Source organism: Microtus pennsylvanicus, chromosome 10, assembly GCF_037038515.1.
Source record: "Microtus pennsylvanicus isolate mMicPen1 chromosome 10, mMicPen1.hap1, whole genome shotgun sequence".
In the NCBI taxonomy this organism is placed as follows: Eukaryota; Metazoa; Chordata; class Mammalia; order Rodentia; family Cricetidae; genus Microtus; species Microtus pennsylvanicus.
Window position 1 is genome coordinate 50,016,958 of NC_134588.1, and position 21,659 is coordinate 50,038,616.

Below are 21,659 nucleotides of genomic sequence, written 5' to 3' on the forward strand. Positions count from 1 at the left end.
TCAGCCTCTGAAGTGGCTGGGATTATAAACCCACACATACCACCAGACCTGACACAAACACTCTTTTTTTTCTTTCTCTATTTTTTAAATTTAATTAATTAATTAATTAGTTTTGTTTGTTTGTTTGTTGAGAAGGGGTTTCTCTGTTTAACAGCTCTGTCTGTCCAGAAACTTGCTCTGTAGAACAGGCTAACAGAGATCTGCCTGCTTCTGCCTCCCGAGTGCTGGGATTAAAGAGATATGGCACCATTGCCTGGCCCCCCTCTCCAGTTTTTTAATAATTAGAGGGCCTAGAGAGATGGGACAGCAGTTAAGAGCATTTGTTCCTCTTCTAGGGGACCCTGGCTGGATTCCCAGAACCCACACAGTGGTTTACAACCATCTCTAACTCTAGTTCCAGGGAACCCAATGACTTCTTCTGGCTTTTGTGGGCACCAGGCATGCACATGGTGCATAAACATACATGAAGGCAAAATACCCATACACATAAAATAATTTTAAAAATAAAGTAGTGAGATAACACCTATTAATGGCTACTAATGCCATAATGCTATTGCGGCAGAAGTGCTTGTCTACATTGTTCAAAGTGTTACCAGCCAGTAAGATCTGTATTCAAAGATCTTCATCACAGTGAAATAGTTCAGATAGTTTAAATGAGCAAAGATTTATTTTGGCTCATGGTTTTAGAGGTATTCATCCATGGTTGGCTGGATCCATTGCTTTGAGCCCAGTGTGAGACTGGATATCATGGTGGCAAGACTGTCTTGGAAGGGCTGCTTTTGCCTTATGACAACCCAAAGTGGAAAGAAGCAACAGGAAGGAACCAGGACAGGATATGCCCTTCCAAAGCATTCCTGCCCCGAGGTGATGTAATTATTCCAGCCTTTTACAGTTCAACCACCTCCCTATAGTCTATTCAGATTTTGAATTCATCAACATATTAAACCATTCATTAGGCCAAGAACTTTTTGATCTAGTCTTGTCTGAAAATGCCTCCCAGGTCCACCCAGGGAAATACCATTCTTCCAGGTGGTTTTCAGTTCAATCAAGTCCAGATTAACCATCATGGGCCCAAGGAAGATGGCTTGGTCAGTAAAGTGCTTGCCACTAAAGCATGAAGGCTTGGGTTTGGATTCCTAGCATCCATACAATAGCATCTACCTGTGATCCCAGCAATGGGGACGTCGAGATAGGAGGATCCCTGGAGCTTGCTGGCTAGAGAGGCCCAGGTTCGATGAGGGATCTTGTCTTAAAAATTAGGTTGAAAGAGATTGAGGAAGATGTCCCTTGACCTCTACACACACATACTTGAGTCCTCATACACATGTAATATTGATAGGAACATAGAAATCATAAATACAGCATATACACACAAAAAAATAAAACATAATCTAGTATTAACCACCATAAGGAGGAAGGCTGAAATTTATACCAGTTGAAACTTGTCTGGTCCTTTAAATTCTTCTTGTCTCTCTTTGATTCAGGGGTGGTATTATAAGTGAGATCTTACATAGACAAAAGCAGCCATCTTGATAGACTCTCGTTGCTTTGTCTACAGTCTGTTCTGGCCCATGGTATGTTGGTAAGTAAATAAATAAATGACTTTTTGAGCAGAGTATATGAGGACACATCCGCAACACCGGAATTTAGGCAGCCAAGGCAAGACAATTGCTAGGTCAAAGATATTCTGAGCTACATAGTGAGACCCTGTCCCCCTGCACCTCCCAAAAAAGTAACCCTGGTACTTGGGAGGAAGAGGCAGGTTTAGGAGTTCAAAGCCAGTCTCAGACTTAATCGTAAGCTCCAGGTCAGCCCGTTCTACGTGACAGCATTCCGAAATAGAGCCCTAATTTACAGTCTTTTCTGTTTTGTAGTTCTTCTAGGGCAAATGTTCCCTGCAAGGCTGATTTCAGGATCCCAGTGGGATGTCGGTACCTGCAGAGTTAGAAAGAAAGAGCATTATGCGTTGGGAGTGATGTGGCCAAAGGGACAGAAGATGTATTATCCACACCAAGTGTGGGATCGTGAGGGCCCTAGGGAGTTGAGGGGACAAGGAGAGGGAAAGGCCATGGATGGAGAACAACAGACCCACATCTGCTTCTCATCAGGTCAAAGCACCAGAGAAGTCAGCAGTCTCCCCATGGGAAAAGTCCTGGAAACCTTTCAGGTATTTTGGAAAGGACCCTCCACCCCCTAAAAACATGTAGTCAATAAATGGAGTTGATTGACCAGGATAGTACATCACATTCTTTTTTTTTAAATTATTATTTTTACTTATTTATTTATTTATTTTACATCCTGACTGCAGCCTCCCTCCTTCCTCTCCTTCCACTTCTTCCCCCTCAGCCCCTTCTACCCTCCTCCAACCCACCCCTCCTCCGTATTCACTCAGAAAGGGGCAGGCTTCCCATGGGCATCAGCAAGACCAAGTACCTACCCCTGTATTCAGGCTAGGCAAGGTAATTGAACATGAGAAATAGAAGAGCCAGTCAAAGCACCAGGGACAACCCTGCTCCAATTGCTAGGAGTCCCACCAATAGCCCAAACTACACAACTGTCTCATACATACAAGAGACTCAGTTTGTTCCCTTGCAGGTCCTGGTTGTTGGTTCAGACTGTCAATAGAACAAAATGGCAGCCTAGAGAATGGGAAAAGATCTTCATCAACCCCAAATTTAGAGAGGACTGATCTCTAAAATATATAAAGAACTAAAGAAACTAGATATCAAACCCCCAAATAATCCAATTAAAAAATGGGGTACTAACCCAAACCAAGAATTCTCAACAGAAGAATTTCCAATGGCACCAGCATTCTTTCTTCTGGGGAAAGAGCAACAGGATGGTTTTTGTCGGGGCTGTGGACCCCCAGACCCTGAATTTCCTGTAAACAATTTGTTATGCTTGCAGCTGCTCTGAGCAAAACAACTTGTTTTCCTGTGTTTGCAGATGCTCTGAGCAGGAGCATCAGAAGTTCCTGATGGCAGGAGAGTGGTTTCTGGTGGGTTTGGCTGGGACGTGGCTATCAGTCAAGGATCCCTATACAGGCTGCCCTTGGAACACAATAAAAGGGGCATTCTTGGTTCAAGGATAACCTGTGTCTCTGTCGCTCTGTCTGCGTGTGTACGTGTTTAAACCTCCAGCCCCTTTTCTGGCTCGCAAACTGCAAACCATCCATAGTGCAGGTGGTAAACGACTGGCATAGTACCGTAGTACATGTAGTACAGGCGCTACAGGACCGTAGTACACATAGTAGCATGGACGCTACATATTTTTGCCTGTGATGTGTCTGTGTGGGGTTGAGAATGAAGTTAACACTCCTCTGAGCTCTTTGCCACCTTGGACAAAAGTCTCTTCACTTCTCCCAGTTGCTTTCATCCTTTGGATGTAAGATTTGTCCTGTCAGAATGAGTATCAAGTGTCATATCATACAGGAAGCCAGTCACAAATTCAAATATTACACTAACAGATCTCCTTATTATTTTACTTTTCCTTTCCCCCCCAATGAGTGTGTTGGGCTATTGAACCAGAGACTCACCTTGCAGTTGCTACTCTGGTAGCCTTCCTTAAGACCTGTCAGTTCTCCGAGAGGTAGCTTCCTCAGCTGCCAACCAGAAGGCTGGACCAGTTGGCCCTCGTTTGTATTCTGACATCTCTCCACAACTCTCTCATCTTTTCACCTACAGGTTTTCTCAAAAATGTTCTCGCTGCCCTGGGCTGAGAGCTGAGTGGCTTCCCTGCCTCTGCGATCTCTCCTTTCATATCAGAGAGCATCTTCACAGAGGGACTTCCCATCTGTCTTCACACCTTGACAGGTGCAGGACAGAAGAAGGAGAGGATTCTGTTTTCAGTTCTGTTTTCTCCCTAAGGCTTCTGAGCCCAAACCCACGAAAACAAGCAAACAAAAAGAGATAACCAATCATAAGGTGTTCGTGTCACCACGTGGTAAAGACCTTGAAAAGTGGCCTAGTGCTCTTCACCATTTGGTCAGTTTTCTGAATTCAAGGTCGGCGAGTCCAGCAGAACACAGTGCTGTTGTTTTAGCCTTTGGCCAGCAAAAGAATTTCAGGGACCTCTTTTAGTTTGGTTTTACTACTCCAGGACTCCAGGACAAAGTCAACACATATATATTCTGATTCATCCACTAAACAATAATTTGAGATCTTAGAAGGCTTCAGCGTTTTAATGAAAAAAATCTCTCCAAAGTTTTCTTTGCTTTGAACACAGCAGTTGCATAAACGCCCGCAGACTTTGCTACATTTCAGACATTCGCCAAAAATCTCTTTTATCATGTTAGGGGTTATGTCAATACATCTAACGTAGTTGTACCTTAAAATTGCTGCGACTTGGAAAAAAAGCACTTACGTATGACGTGTATACATGTATGTACACGTGTGTGCCTGTGTGTGACCATAGGTAAGTTCTGGAGTCAGCTAGGCACTTGGTGCCTCCACGGACATTTACACTGTTTAGATGTGGCCGCTGTTCCGCCACCTCTCTAGGGAGGCTGGGGTTCGGGTTTATCATGCCCAAGACCAGAACTGAAAAGCCACAAAGCCGAACTGTGATTCTACTTCCTCCACCTGAGTCCTCGGTTCAGCCAATATTTATCAAGCAACTCCAGGTGCCAGGCACTGTTGCAAGCCTGGGGAGAAATACAGGGGGAGACCTTGAGATGCTGGCCGTGAAGGGCCTCTTCTTTTCACCCTTCAGCGTGTGACTGAAGATGGCAGGTAGAGAGTGTGTGGGTTGCATCAATTAGGACACATTTGATGCAAAGAACAGGAAACCCACGTCAAAATGCCTTGAACAACAGGAAAGAAATGGCATGGCCCTGACTAGTTTCTTTACCTCAGTCTGTTTCCCTCTTCTCCCAGCTACAGAATCCCCTTGTCTAGCCAGGCATGTGACCTTCAAGGAAAGACATATTTCTCAGTCAGAATTTGGGCAGCTGTGCATAGGTTCTCATATATGAGGAGAAGAGCTGCCTCCATCTCCTTTTAGTTGACTTGATTCAGGTGGGAATACGGGAGCTGGAGAAGACATTCTATCCTAGAGGAACAAAGGCGTGAAGGTGGCAGAGTTGCCAGGAAGAAGAGTTAGCCCTGGAATGAGGTCAGGGTCCCATGTAGTCCAGGCTGACCTGGGATTCCATGGGTAGCTGAGAAAGACGTTGAGCTCTGATCCGCCAGCCTCTACCTCCAACCTCCCCAACGCTGATCCACAGGTATGTACCAACATGCCTGGATTTAAAGGGTATTGGGAATTGAATATAGGGACTCCTGCATGCTAGCAAGTCCTCTACCAACTGAACTATATATCCTCAGCCTTACCTCTGCTTCCTACCAAAAAAAAAAAATTAACCCAGAAAATAAATCAACTTGGTAAAGCCACTCTTATGTGCATCCAACCCTATGCATGTCCTTACACTCTCAGAGCTAAGGTTTTCAACCTGTGGATCGTGACTCCTAATAAACCATCTGAGCACACGGATACTTTCATTACAATTCATATCATAACAGTAAAAAAATCTAGTTATGAAATAGCAATGAAAATAATTTTATGGTCGAGGTCACCACAACATGAGGAACTGTATTAAAGGGTCACAGCTTGAGGAAGGTTGAGAACCACAGCTATGGAGGTTGGCTGGGCTTCGGTGATAGCTGACTCTTCAGCTACCCATGGAATCAATTTCGTTCTAGAGCCTTGTTCTGCCCTTGGTGTTGGTTTCGTCTTAAGACTGACTCATTTCATGGGGTAAGAAGGCCACCAGCAACAAAAGATAGGTACGCTAATGGGAAGAGCGATGTCTAGATGACCTCTGGTAAGACGGTGTGGCACCTTTCCCAGGGCCTTTGACATCATCTTGCTTTTCATCCCCTTGACTGAAACCAAGCACAACGAGGAGATGGCCGATGCACTGGTTTAGTCCTGACAGAAGCAGTCGCTCGGCACACAGGGCTTATCCTGAAGAGTCTGGGCTAAGCAGGATTTACACAAACATGGAAGCTGAGTGGACAATTTCCAATGTGGGTGAATTTAGGCTTGTGCTGCTCTTGACAGACTCCAGTAGTCCTCACTGTGTAACGGGCAGCACAGCTTCCATGTGTGCTAGCTAAGAAGAGTCGGTGAAATAAGCGGCCCCCACTTTCAGGAACCAGAAAGAAGCTGGTGGCCTTTTTAAAAAGAAAAGTCATTTTGCTGGTAGCTCCAAATGCTGGCTCTACGTAGTCCCCAACAAACCTTGCGAAATGAACAGATTCCCACCTCCACTCCCCAATTTCCATAGGTGCTTCAGGGAGAGCTGCTGCTGAGGAATTTCTCCTTTAGCCCAGTCTTATCTCTATCCCCACCACCCCCTGCTCCAAGGCTGCTTGAGGAGGCTGTACTACCTGGAATTGAATTGTTTCAGGTAAAACATCCTTCTAGAGATTCCCCAGTAACTTCAGAGGAGCCGTTCATTAAACCCAGTACCTCTCTCTCTCTCTCTCTCTCTCTCTCTCTCTCTCTCTCTCTCTCTCTCTCTCTCTCTCTCTCTTACTCTATAAACCAGGCTGGCCTTGAACACATAGAAATCTGGGATTAAAGGCATGTGCCACCACTGCCCAGCTGTATCTGTTTTCTTATGGTGCTGGGAATCAAACCTAGGACATTATACACATTAGGCAAGTTCCTTGCCCCCAGCTATGTCCCCAGCCATAACTGTTGATTAGATTAACAGGAAGCACCCCTAACTCTCAGTCTCCTTTACTATGGGAAATAATAGGCCAGTAGACAGGCATCATCGTGAAAAAGCAAAGTTCCCAATTCCAGCTAACCAGAGAGGGCAGGGTTGGCTATCATAGTGGGAATGTTCTGAGTTCCTGTCATGGTAAAGAGATAATGAGAAAGGGGAGGTAGTGGGAACATTGAAGTCAGTGGACTTCAGTGACCTAGCAATTTAGCTCAGGGCTAGTCCTGAGCAATCTTTCCCGAGAGACAAAAGTGCTCTCACTGGGTCCTTCGGCTGTTGATGGACGGCATCCATACACTTCCCATCTCGAATGCACCAACGCTTGCCAGCATCTTTGAAGCTTTATTTCTTGTTCATCCATCTGTCCTGTGACATGCCCACATGGCTCAGCACACAACCTTGTTCAAACGACAGGGTTCCATTAGTCTCCCCAAAATGAAAAGAAACAACCAGAAGGGGACTCATCATGTCAGAGACAGGATGAAGGCAGAGACTGCCCAAAATAGGATCAGAGGAGCTAGAGTGTGGAAAGCAAAAGGCCTTCTGCATTTCCAGCCATCTCTAAAAGCCTCTTCTTCAGCTTGGGTACCACCTTCTAAGGGGCCATCCATTCATTAAAGCAGCAACACATGTTTGAATATGCAACTCAAAATGAGCAAGACCTCGTTTATTCTTTGACAGGACCATTCATTCCCAGAGCTGTCAAGTAGTTCATCTTCACACCCGTGATCGTCCAATGCCCCTCCTAAGACTATTTATACCTAGATCACACCACAGGAGAGAGGGTGGTGATGGGAGTGGGGAGAGAGCAACAGTGTGGATATGTGGGTTCCTTCCTGTGGGCATAGGGCCCACTAATGAGTGTTTAAACCAGCAAGTCAGCCTGGCGTGGTGGATCCCACTGCAGCTCTCGCACCCAGGAGGATGAGGCAGGAGGACTGATGCAGTGGGAGGTCAGTTTGGGTGGCACAGAGAGTTTCGGGCCCCCAGGGAGATAATTAAGTCCCTATCTGGAAATAAATAAACAAAACAAAAGCGAACAACCCTGACAGTTCAAGCAGTTTTAGTGCACAACAGGGTTTAAATGTAGTGAACGTAGTGAATCTTAGTGAGTGCCAATAACACCTTAGGGATTACAGCTCTGTGCCAACAAAGACAATTGTGGCATATCTCCCCTGAATTAGCCCCAGGAAGAAGGTCATCCTAAGCTTTAGCATCCAATCCATCCCGTTTGGGGGACCACAGTGCTCTGCGGCCAGGAAACTTCATGGGGTCACACATTACCACTTGGCTGCAGCTCAGGCCTTGCCACAAGGAGCTTGGCCTTCCCGGCATTTTCCTGAAGAGTCATGACATTCCAAATTCCTAAATAAAGAATCCGAATTTGGGCTGCCGCCTAAAGAAAGAAAACAGCCGCAGCCAGAGAAGTCTCTGGAAGGAACAGCCTTTGTGGAAAGAGAAAGCAGAACAACGAAAGCCTGGGAGAAGCCTGGCCAGGAGACTCACTGAGTAAAATGCCCACCGTGCACGTGAGGACCTGAGTTCTCCACAAAGCTGGATGTGACCACAAGGGTCTGTGCTCCTATGGGGAGATGTGAGGTAGAGAAACAGAATCCCTGAACGTTCACAGGCCAGATAGCCTGGTGTATGGACACAGCAGTGACGTACAATCCTGTCTCACACAAGGGGGAGACGAGGGTGACACCTGAGGTTGTCCTCTTACTTCTACATGTATTCTATATGCACACATCACACACCACACACACACACACCACACACACACACCACATATACACATCACACACCACACACACACACATCACACACCACATACACACACACCACATACACACCACATACACACATCACACACCACACACACACACATCACATATGCACACACACACCACATACACATCACACACCACACACACACACACATCACACACCACACACACACATCACACACCACACACACACATCACACACCACACACACACATCACACACCACATACACACATCACACACCACACACACACATCACACACCACACACACACACATCACACACCACACACACACACACATCACACACCACATACACACATCACACACCACACACACACATCACACACCACACACACACACATCACACACCACACACACACACACATCACACACCACACACACACACACATCACACACCACACACACACATCACACACCACACACACACATCACACACCACATACACACACCACACACACACATCACACACCACACACACACATCACACACCACACACACACATCACACACCACACACACACATCACACACCACACACACACATCACACACCACATACACACACCACACACACACATCACACACCACACACACACATCACACACCACACACACACATCACACACCACATACACACATCACACACCACACACACACATCACACACCACACACACACACATCACACACCACACACACACACACATCACACACCACACACACACACACCACATATACACACACACACCACATATACACACACACCACACACACACATCACACACCACACACACACATCACACACCACACACACATACACACATCACACACCACATACACACATCACACACCACATACACACACACACCACACACACCACATATACACACACACCACATACACACACACACCACATACACCCATCACACACCACACACACACACACATCACACACCACACACCACACACCACATGCACACACACACATCACACACCACATACACACATCACACACCACACACACACATACACATATCACACACCACACACACACATATCACACACCACATACACACACACATCACACACTACATACACACACACATCACACACCACATACACACACACACACACACACACACACACACTATTAACAGAAGTAAAATCTTGAAAGCTATCCATCAGCTGTCATCAGCGGTCTAACAGTAGTGTTGACTCTGTCCGTACTACAGTAAACGCTCTTATGTTACACAGTTAGGCTTAAATCTGCTGCCTCAGTCCCTTGGCCTGAGCAGAAATGCTAAATTCTCTTAGTAGTAAATCATGTCACAAGCTCAACTAAATTAATGCCACATTCATTTACCTTTGTATGGTTGATTTCAAACAAGGTCACTGTGTAGCCCAGGCTGACCTCAAACTCGGGATCCTCCTGCCTTGTCTTCAGAGTCCTGGGATGACCAGCACGAATCATGGCATCTGGCTCATTTACTTTCCGTTACAATGATGCTGAATGAGAATCATGTGACAAAAATCCAGGTCAAGGACACACAAGGAAGCGATGCCTGCATTCCTTCGGCCAGACATTCATCACGTCTCAGTTGTATTCTGAATTTTAAAAGCTGAAGGAACTGAAAATTATTACATGAATCACATGTCACTCTTTTATAGACAAACATGAAATCGCCCTCAAGGTTTGTCTACACTTTATTTAAATAGTCTTTTTCTATTATACTGGACTGATTACGTTCCGACCCTTGCTTCTCAGAATGTTCCCACAAAAGCAGCTGACCGTTTCTGGAGTTATCCACTTTATTCAGCTGGTGATGTTTTTCTCTCTCTGGTATCTGTCAGGACCACACACTTTATTCAACTGGTGATGTTTTTTCTCTCCCTGTGTATCTGTCAGGACCACACACTTTTTCAAAGACTTATTTGCTGCATTTTCAAAATCTAAAGGGTTCAACAAGGAAATTTTTAAGAGATTTTATTCCTGGCTGTTCTTTGTTTTGGATAAATAATTTCACATTATTAATCATCTTAGGGGATTTTTACTTTGCATAAAATTCTCATACCAGTTCAATAGATTATCTTGACTGTATGTTTTTCTTTACTAGGAACCCAGTGTTGCCATTTTTTTATGTGTAAACATTTTTATTGTTTTTTTTTATTGAGCTATATATTTTTCTTCACTCCCCTCCCGTCTTCCCTCTCCCTTTCTACCTTCCCCCATGATCTCCATGCTCCCAATTTACTCAGGAGATCTTGTCTTTTTCTACTTTCCATGTAGATTAGATCTATGTATGTTTCTCTTAGGGTCCTCATTGTTGTCTAGGTTCTCTGGGATTGTGAATTGTAGGCTGATTTTTTTTTTTGCTTTATGTCTAAAAGCCACTTATGAGTGAGTACATATCATATTTATCTTTCTGGGTCTGGGTTACCTCACTCAATATGATGTTTTCTAGATCCATCCATTTGCCTGCAAATTTCAAGATGTCATTATTTTTTCCCACTGTGTAGTACTCCATTATGTAAATGTACCACGCCTTCTGCACCCTGCTGTTTTAGAGTCACTAGTTTTTGTTGGTGTCCTGTTGCTCTTTGTGGTGTTGTGTGCTCTTACCTTGCCTCCCCATCTTTTCCTCTGATTGGTTGTAGCTTGGGCTCTGGTGAACACTCTTCCAGGTCCCAGTGAACCCAAGGCTCAAATGGTTGCTCCTGGTGGTGGAGTCACGGCCACATTTCCAGTCACCCCAGAGGTCGCTCAGCGTTCCCAGAGGTCCTTTGAGCCTGCTCCCATGGAGGTTACTTGCTTGGGCCTGCTCCTGGAGGGGTGGAGGTTGGTGGCTCAGGCCTGGTCCCATAGAGGTGGTTGGCTCGGGCCTGCTCAGAGGAGGTTGCTGGCTCGGGCCTGCTCTGGCTGGTGGTCCTGCAGAGGGCGCTTGCTTGGGCCTAGTCCTGTGGAGGTCACTCTCTCAGGCCCCCAGTGTTGCCATTTTTAATGTCTTTATTATTCCTATTGTGGTGTCTTATATTTCTTTGAATAAGAAAATGTATTTTTTATTCCAAGTTCAGTCAACTCTCAAGAATGTATGTGTTTTATTTCTTCTTTAAAATGGAATCTCTTTTCTGCAGGCTACCATGTTTTGTGGGTTTGCCCTGTACTCCACAATGGCTAATAAGAACACCATCTCCCTAAGATGTTATTGCTCTCCTGTGTGAATGCTATCTCGTCAGGCTACAGTGGTATTATAGTCGGCTCTTCCAGACCAGCAACTGATTGTCAAGATAGCAGGGCAGCCAACTTACACACGGACCTCCTGCACGTCCAGTTAGAGGTCCAGGCAAGTTACTCTCTGAATTCAATTGTGTTTTCTTCATCAGTTTCCAGGATGAGATAAAAGGCAGTCCTGTCTACATGGTGCATGACAGCCCAATGCTTTCTCAGTTGTAAAGAGGGGAGCCTGTCCAGTCTACCTCAGACCATCACCACCTCTCCTGGGTCTGCTGCCTCCACCTTCTGCCCAGGGACTGGCATCCTCCAAGTGTGCGATGTTACTTTTTAAAATAAATCACTACTGAGAATAGCTCCCCAAAAGTCACCTGTGGAAGATACAAAGGTGTTAAGAGCAAAGGGTGGGCCCACGTGGATCACTTCATACACAGGGTGGGTGTCTGTCCAAGTGTCTGGAAGCTCAGATTCTAAAATTAACAGAGCAGCTGCACCTGGTGGGTGGTGACGTTGCAACTGGCTTGGCTGGGAACCAGTCTTCCTGCCCCAGGCTGTGTGTGTGTGTGTGTGTGTGTGTGTGTGTGTGTGTGTGTGCAGGTCAGGGGTCTAGTGGAAATCTCTCTCTTTGAAGAGTTTCCCCAGGAGTTGTGTGTCACACCAGTGTGTTCAAAGAGGACAGGAAGTGCCCTCTGCGGCCAGGTGAAAGGGAAAGAGAGGGGGGAAGTACTGGGAAGGGGCTTCAGGAGGGAGGGTCTGGTGTGCAAGGAAGCTCTGGGTGGAAGAGACCACCTTTCAGACAAGAGTGACTTCAGACAGGAGTGCAGTTCAGAACCGGGACCTGCCATGGGTCTTGGTGACATGCACAGACAAGCACTGTAGCAATGTGTCCTAGCTGTAGCTTCCTGCTCTCTAGAGCACGTCACTCTGTCCGCCAGGCTAGGACTCTCTTACCAACCCCAGCGACATGGGTGTGTGTGTGTGGGGGGTGACTGTGAAGATGGAAACACAGGAGAGACGGCTTCGGGGCGTTTTCTTATGGGGAGACAGCTTATTTGGTAAAGTGTTTGTCTCGAGAGCATAAAGACCAGAGTTCAGTTCCCCAGCACCCGCATAAAATGCCGACATGGTAGTCTGGGCCTGTAATCCCAGTCCTGGGGAGGCAGAGACACGTGGACCCCTGAGGCTCTATTGCCAGTTAGCTTAGCCTTGGCGAAACTCCAAACCGATGAGAGGCCCCCATTTATAACCCTCTAATGAAAGGTTAGAGGGACCTGAGGACAGACCACAAGGTGGTCCTCTGTCTCCAGGTACATGGGCCTGAATGTCCCACACATAGCTCTGAACCAATGTGAACGCATGGACATACACACATCACAGGGTTGGAGGTAGCTTTGCTGATGACCTGGTAGCCTGGGATAGCCCCTGTAGCTGAGCTAGCTCCCGAATCCTTAAACGGGACCATAAAAATCGAATATTTTACCCAAGCATAATGGCACACACCTGTAAGTCTAACATTATGGGGTTGTGGAGTTAGGACCATCAGGATTTTAAGGCCAGCCTCAGCTACATAGCAAGAGACCAGCCTGGGCTAATTGAGATCCTGTTCAAAAATAAATGAATAAATAAATAAATATCAAAATAGACAAAAAGAAAAAGGAATTTAAAAAAATCCAGTATTTACATAGACAAAAAGTGACATATTAGTGGCTAATGAGACGGCTGAGTGAGCACAAGGCTTGTTGTGGCACAGAAGGACCTGAATTTGGAGCCCGGGCAAACATCAAAACCCCAGTGCGATGGCGTAGGCTCATAACCCCGGCATACCTGACGGGCTGAAGCAGCAGACCCCAGGGGCTTGCTAGCCAGCTATTCTGGTTGAAAAGGTGAGCTCCAGGCAGGTGAAAAACCCGTCTCAAAACTAAGGTGGAAAGTATTAGAAGAGAAGAATACACCCACACCGACCTCTGGCCTCCGCACGGACATGCGTGAGTGAGCACACACATGCGCAGTCAAGCATGCCCCCCACCCCCTCACATGCAAATAAAATAACAAAATAAAAGTTATATTTAGTCATTTTAACCTAGAACAAACCACTAAAACAGTTAAGAAGCTGGAGATGACAATGGGGGAAAGGACAATAAACAAAATTCTTTGCCAGATTCTCTTACACCAGAGTCGTCTTTGACTTTCATTTATGGGTTATTATACATACAAAGGAACAAAGACAGAAACCTCTTTAATAGCAAGGCAGAAGGCTCACCAGGTAAGTGAGAAGTCAGTCCTGGAAGCTGTAGATCATAAATCCAGGAACATCCATTTCTAGCACTTATGGGGGTGGGTGCCACCACCACGCCAGACAATCCCGGGAGAAATTCACTAGCAAGATTACAAGTTAATTTTGATGTGCCCTTTGGAAGATGAACGCCATGTTCTCTGTAGAGGTTCTTGCAACTGGCTTCATCACCACGGGCTGTAGGTGAGGCTGTGCGGAATGGCAGTGGCAGAGGGGAGAAAGCAATCAGCTTTGGCCAGGGCTCTTAGGAACTGAACTATTTCCCTGGGTCTCCTGGATTAGGGCTGAAAAATGCAGGCAGAGTTGGATCCTACGGTAAGATCTTGGGAAGGAGAAATCTGAAGGCCGGAGGGACTGGCAATGACATCCAACCCTAACTTTCCAAACAGAACACTCTACCTAGCAGGAAAAGAGCTCTGTAACCGGCTAGTGACCAAGAGGCCGCTTGACTCCATCCACGCGGTGTGTTGATACCTGTTCACATGTGGCCCCTGGAGCCAGAACTGCTGCTGCTCTTCAGCGTGGCTGTGGACCTTCTCTGTCTCTTTGCTTTTCTCCCCCTGCCAAACTGTGCTGTGTGTGACTGCATGGTGGCTTGTGCTTCAGATTGCTCCTAGACAGCCTGAGCCTCTCGTGGGCCACTCACAGGAGCAGAAGAGGACATTCTGTATGCTCACGTACCTGAGATTTGCCTAAGGGGATCAGAAACCTCCTCAACAGTCCTTGGGCTTGCTTTTCGTCCATGTGACTGCAAAGGTGAAAACACAGAACCCAGTAATAACCTGAGTTTAGGAAGGGCTGAGCTCTGTTTCCACAGGCATCGCCCACAGTGCTCCGCTTGAGGGCACAGAAGGAGAATCTGCCCACCTCTGAGGGCACAGAGTAGCAGTCTTTGGTGTGTCCTTCAGGCTCAGGGCACAAAGCGGCCTGAAATGAGAAGCTCAGATGTTTGGATAGTAAGTTGCTAAATGAATGAAGAGGCCACAATAAGAGTCGATGGTCGAGACTCAAAGATTCCATTTCCTCTTTTTCAGTTGAACGTTTGGATGCCCTTGGGACCTTTCTTTGTTTCTGCATAAGATTTAAAGAAAACCAGAGTTGTAGAGTAATTCCTTGTACCCTGATGAATGTACTTGTTGAGATATGTGCCCAGAACTGAACCCAGGAAATCACTCTGTGAACAGGTGTGTTTGACCCTGTTTCTAGAGTCTCTGGGAGGTTGAATAACTTAGTGAAAGTCTGCATGCTGAGTGCCAAAAAGCTATGGATCTGGGACTTCAATCTAGACTGTTGATAGAAAGTCCACTGGACTTTCTTACGGAAAAGAACATTCTCTCTCTTCCTCTCTCTCTTTCTCCCCCATACCCTTGTGTGTGTGTGTGTGTGTGTGTGTGTGTGTGTGTGTGTGTGTGTGTGTGTGCGCGCGCGCGCGCACACACGTGCACTCCTGAAGATGACCCAGGGCCTCGTGCAAACAAAACATGTTCTACCATTCAGCTGCAACTTCTAACTTTGAGGAAGAACCAAATGGCATTTTAAAAATTAAGGTTTGAGATAAAGAACGAAAAAAAGCTTTGATTGTTAAGTCATAGCATCTGTAAGCCTTAGATTCCTACGTGTGATAAAAAGAAAACTGAAAGACATCAGTTGAAAAAAATCACAAATGCATAGTGTATTGCTCAGGCACTCACAAAATGAGAAAGAAGTGGAAATATGGTGCCAGCCGTCATCTGTGTGTAAGCGGCGGGGGATGCTCACTTGGAGGGATGCCCAGGAGAGAGAGAGTGTGTGTGTGTGTGTGTGTGTGTGTGCATGCGTGCATGCACACGCATGCATGTATTAGTAAGTTGGCTTTCCAAGACAGAAGTTCTTGGAGACATGAAGATGTAAAGGGCTTATGGCTGAATTAGAGAGGGCTGTTCGTGAAGGAAATATGAATTTCCAATGGACTAAAACAGACTTTCCAAAAAGGATTCTTTTGTGGTACACAAATGTAGGAAAATTACTTCCCATTTTCTGGAAGAAAGACGACAAGAAGGAAGGAAGACAGGAAGCAAGGAAGGAAGGAAGGAAGGAAGGAAGGAAGGAAGGAAGGAAGGAAGGAAGGAAGAAAAGAAGGGTCTCATTTAACTCCAGTTAATGCCAGATTTAAGAGGGGTTAAAGCATAGCATAATTATGTTTTAGAAGTCTCAAGAAAGTCTCAGCATGCCAGAAAAACTGGTTCTCTTGACAAGACTGTAACCACCACAACCTCAATTATTGTGTGGTGAGAACTCAGGAGCGGCTTTGAATCGAGATAACTCTCTCAACATTGCTGGAACTGCTTGCTTTTATCTAGACAGTCATGGTTTCTAAGGCTATTCTGGAAAGACACTTATCCTACCAGTGAGGTCACCTGAGGAACAGGTGCTCCAGGAAAGAGAAGACGCATTGGTCTTCCTCACAACACGTAACTTTCGGATATGATGATTTTCCTAGTTGCTTTTCAACAGGGGATTCTCAGGTGCTTAACATGTCAGAGCCGTGAATGTGTTTGGGTGAGAATCTTGGAGACTGCAGTGAAAAACAGAACGTGTTGCCTCTTCCGGCAGAGAAGCGTTTGTGTTCTTAGAATCTGAATGCCAGGGGACCTCAGAGACATTCTCTATACTCGGCAGCTTCTACGGTAGCTCCCAAGAACTCACCCTGGATATTCATGCCAGTGCACGCTTCTCCCTGGTGTGTGGGCTAAAGTGACGGGGTGTCACCTTGGAGACTAGTGAAAATTCCAACCTCCCTCTCTCCCGCTTACTCTATTTTGCTCCTATTTGGTTTTGAATATGCTGTTCGGGGGTGCAGTGAATTTATACTTGGTGTTTTCTGACTCCCTGAGCCTGTGGTGTGGTGTAACCCACTAATTCATGAGTGGCTATTGCCGTTTCTTCTTTTTATTTTGGTACCCTCTATTATGCACGTGCTGTGCCTTTTATGGTTGCCCACATATCTTGGATATTTCCTTCTTTCGCCTTGCCTTCTATTTGGTTCTCTGGGGGATTGTTCTGTTTGTTTTCAAACTTTTTTTATACGCTTTGTGATTTTTCTCTCGATAGCAGGGCATGGTATACAGGGCAAGGAAATACCGTCAACAGGCCTTTAGTCACACGGAGGTAGGCAGAGGGTACGAGGTGCATTCTGTAGTGCTAGGGTGCGGTCTTTCAGTTCTGCTATCTCTGCACTGTGAACCTAGCAAGCCACTGAGTTCTGTAGGCAAGTTGGAATTGTCTGTATCTGCCTGTTCATCTCTTCAACTCTAGGGACAGTGGTTTCTCTGACCAGTGTCGGGATGCCCAGTTGCTGGAGCATCTCCTGTAAGACCAGTTAAACACTGATAATATTCTAGCAGCTTAGCTCTGTTAAACAGTTTCTCCTGAGGGAAGGCTTTTATAAACAGAATAATCTGGCCTATTTCAAGATGGTTTCTCTCTTCTCCTCTGGAAGCCTGAAGGGTTTTCCTGTGATGTGTAACATGGGAATCCATTGAGGTCCTTCCTAGAGGATAATCTTGCACAACAAGGACCTCTGATGTCTGTGTCCCCCTTGAGGTTTTGACTCTCAGACCTGTTCACAGGAGGTGCCTGCACTCATCAGACACAGTTCAGATCTGTGCATTGGCACTCTGCATCCTAAAGACAGCTCTGCTGATGAGTCTCTGCGTGGTGGCAGTGTTAAGCGTCTCTGTCACTACCTGCCATTCTCCAATTTCAGGGACAGTTATTTTCTCAGTGATCTCAAATCTTTTACAATATTAAGAGCTGCATTTTCAATTTATTAAGGGTTGAATATCAACTTATATGCAAGACCACCCTGATAAGCAAGCCTAAAGTCTCCTTTGCTACTTCTATTGAAGTCACATTGTAAGTTGCCTCCTGTAAAAACCCATATAGCAACTGAGAGAGGCCTTCAACCAACGACTTCTGGAAAACAGGCTCTTATTCCACCTGATGACCTTATTGTAAAATTTGGAGAGGGATTTCTATTGCTATGGTGAAATGCCATGACCAAAAAGCAAGCTAGGGAGAAAAGGGCTTATTTGTCTTACACTTCCACATCACTGTTCATCATCAAAGCAAAGTCAGGACAGTAACCCAAGCAGGGCAGGAACCTGGAGGCAGGAGCTGATGCAGAGGCCATGGAGGGGTGCTGCTTACTGGCTTGCTCCTCACGACTTGCTCAACCTGCTTTCTTATAGAACCCAGGACCACCAGTCCAGGGATAGAACCACCCACAACAGGCTGGGACCTCTCCCATCAGTCACTAATTAAGAAAATCCCCCAAATCCTCCATAAAGCAACATAGTCGGGTCTGTTACAGCAATACCTCACTATCCTGGTACCAGCTTGACTTAGAGTTTCTATTGCTTGGACAAAACACCAAAACCAAAGATCAAGTTGGGGAGGAAAGGGTTTATTTGACTTACACGTTGTAGTCCATCACTGAAGGAAGTCAGGACAGGAGCCAAACAGGGCAGGAACCTGGAGGCAGGAGCTGATGCAGAGGCCGGGGAAGAGTGCTGCTTCCTGGATTGCTCCCTATGGCTTGCTCAGCCTGCTTTCTTAAAGAACCCAGGACCACCAGCCCAAGGATGGCACCACCCACAATGGGCTGGGCCTTTCCACAACAATCACAGCTTAAGACAATGCAAGACAACACTGTACGGACTTGCCTACAGCCTGATCATATGGAGGCATTTTCTCAGCAGAGGTTCCCTCTTCTCTGTGTCAAGTTGACATAAAACTAGTCAGGGCAGGCAGCCAGGTATGGAAACTTGGTTACTGGTTGGTCCACTCGGGACTTGAAGAGGTGACAGTGGCTGGGAACTAAGCTCAGTCTAAGGAGTCTGGGGCTACCTTCAGGCAGTGCCAGAAGGACATCCGACATCTGCTGGAGACTTGCTCCATTCCAGGAACTTCTCCCTGCTTCCATCTAGCGTCAAGAGGATTATGTTGCATGGTGAATGGACGAGGGAACACACACTGAAGTGTTTTAGGCGCTCTTAAGGGAACGTTATTTGACCCAGTTTAGTGCTTTATAAATAAAAAACTAAAGCCATTTAGAAACCTAGCCCAGATTTCTGTCTTCTTTGGCCACATTGTGGTTATTTCCTTATGACATCAAGTGACTGGTACAGAGGCAGGGAGGCTCCTCCAGAGGGGCAAGACCTCCGTTTGACCCAGGTCTCCAGTCTTCACTCCCATGATTGCATGGGAACCCCTTCTGTTTTACTCACATATCCTCCTGGCCATGGTAGTCATCTGAGATTTTACCCCCAGGGAACTGAAGAACCACCCTGACCAGATGAAAGAACATCATAGTACAAAGACCCAAATTCTCATACTTAGAATGACTTTCTCAATACCTGGAAGAGGATGCTTCTAATCTCCCTGATTACCTGCCTGCTCCGTTTTGTTCTCTCTCTCATTGCATTTTCAAGAATTCTTATAATCGAAATTGCCTGAAAGAGCAACTGCACTTACACAATTAGCATAATAATACTGGCCAGGATAAATTAGCATCCGACAAACAGAGAAAGAACAGAGGGGACCGTTTCTCATTAATGGAGCGGGGTCAGGTGATGTAGATTACATCCAGAAATGCTAGTTTGGTCGAAAGTAATCTGCTCTGATTAAAATAGAAATGAAGTCACTGAATTGTAACAGCTGCTGAGCTGGCTGCTGCTCCAGGAGGAGACAGGGGAGTGGGGGCGGCTGGCGGTGGTGCCCAGGAACCACGTTCAAGAAGCTGCTCAGTGGGGTTCTCGTCTTGCCCCTCCCCCTCCGGTCAAGCTACTCACCAGTCTAACGAATATTCCTAGTTTGGCTCAGCTGATGTCTTGGAGTTCTGCATCTCCCATGCATGCCTTTTTAATGTGTCCCTACACAAACGTGCACATGACACAGACCCGTCCCGCGTACAGCTGTTCTGTATAGTCTGATGGAACACGCGCTTCCTCAAAAGATCACTTGCAGCCAGTAAACACTAATTTCTAGTTTGGCTTAATTGCTGTTTTCCTCTACCAGTTGAGCAGGTGATTTCTACTCTCATGCTCCAAGTCTCCCACTCTGTGGGGACGGTGGGAATGAGAGCGTGAGCGGAGAGTCTTTGTAGAGGACCTTTTATCAAAGTGGAGGCAGACGGGAGAGAGGTTCTGAGAATAAGAGGCTTGGAAGCCATCTGCCTTCCGGGTATTCTTCTGAATGTCACAAGGGATCATGGGTTAGAGTCATATGAAAGGGTTGACTCTTAAAAACCACGGGGAGAGGCAAGAAGAAAGAACAGAGGTCCACAGAGAGCTGCTAATCAGACAGAGGCAAGGCTGTAGAAGGCCGTGAGGCTCCCACTCACTGTGCAGACAGACTGCAGTCTCTGCAGGCTGGCAGGTGTTTATACGGTGAGATTAAGGCAAAATGTTGATCCTTAGGAAAAGGGACCGATTCACTTGCTATGTTAGTGCCCTGCACTAATTTAATCAATAGACACACGCGCCTCCTGCGCTCAAGGACCTTGTCTGGTAAACACACATTACTAAGCAATGTCCCACAAAAATGTTTCATTTTTGTTTGCTTTTTTCTGGGACAGGGTTTAGCTAAGTAACCCAGGCTGGCCTCAAACTCCCAATTCCCTCTCCTAAGGGCAGGGATTCCAGGACTGAACTGCACCCCAGTCTCTCGCTCTCAGTGTGAAGTTTCTGATGATCTCTCTCCTCCCATGCTTTCCACTTGGACTGAAATCTTCCAGGCTTCATCTCAAACTGCATCTGGGTCTGAGAGGAGCAGAGTGAAATCACATGCGAAGGCCCCAGGACAGTGGTCCAGCTCGCAGGCGCTTGCTCGTGCACACGCCACATTCTGGTTTTGCTGGCTTGCAACAATTTCTCTTCCACCCTTACCTCAAACACCTGCTTTTTTAATTTTGTTTCTAATGTGACCTAAAGTCTCCCACTTCCCTGCACAGTCTCTTTCAGATATTAAGAGGAGACAGATACACCATGGTATGTGAGACATTATCAAAATCCTACTGTTTATCCCACAATTCCTCTTCCTTTCTCTCATTCGAAACACGGGCATTTACCTCCATTGAGCCCAAGTTTGGATGCTCAGTTCCTGATGGTTTTCTTTTAAATAATTCATACTTGGTGAGCTGTGCAGTTTGGGGAGAAAACGAGGAAGGAAAGGATTCTAAGTAACTGAGGGGAGACATAGATTTTCTAGTGTGGGACAATTGTGCTGATGAGGGCAGGATAGAGCTGCCCAGACAAGATTGACAAAAGGGGGCAGGAAGTGCCTGGACACAACCCAGCGGCCCTGGGGAGGGAAGATGGTCCATTAGCTTGCATTGTCCCAGGAGATGAATGCAGAAGCCAGTGTCAGCCAGCAAAGGTACCCTTTCTTTTCCTTCTGCAAACAGCGGTTTCCTGACCAAAAATTCAGAGGGTGGAACATGTTTTCTCTTTGGTTAAATAAAAAACAAACACAAACTTCCCCTCCATGGGGCATCACAGACTCTTTTATCTACCTCACTCCAGGGAGCCGTAAACTGCCAACTCACGCACGTCCTTGGCCGTCTG

The 21,659-nt window shown here is 46.2% G+C and overlaps 1 long non-coding RNA gene across 3 annotated transcripts; it reads right to left on the reverse strand.

The window, feature by feature from the left end:
* Window positions 1-383: 383 nt before the first annotated feature.
* Window positions 384-20,007, reverse strand: LOC142858714 (uncharacterized). Of its 3 annotated transcripts, none has more exons than XR_012912069.1 (5): window positions 19,887-20,007; window positions 11,154-12,133; window positions 2,767-10,161; window positions 2,570-2,639; window positions 384-1,935 (listed from the first exon to the last, which is right to left on the reverse strand). It is a non-coding gene; the product is annotated as an uncharacterized LOC142858714 (long non-coding RNA). The 3 variants fall into 3 exon arrangements; XR_012912068.1 differs by lacking the exon at window positions 19,887-20,007 and adding an exon at window positions 14,023-15,257; XR_012912070.1 differs by lacking the exon at window positions 19,887-20,007 and adding an exon at window positions 13,587-13,670.
* Window positions 20,008-21,659: the final 1,652 nt, after the last annotated feature.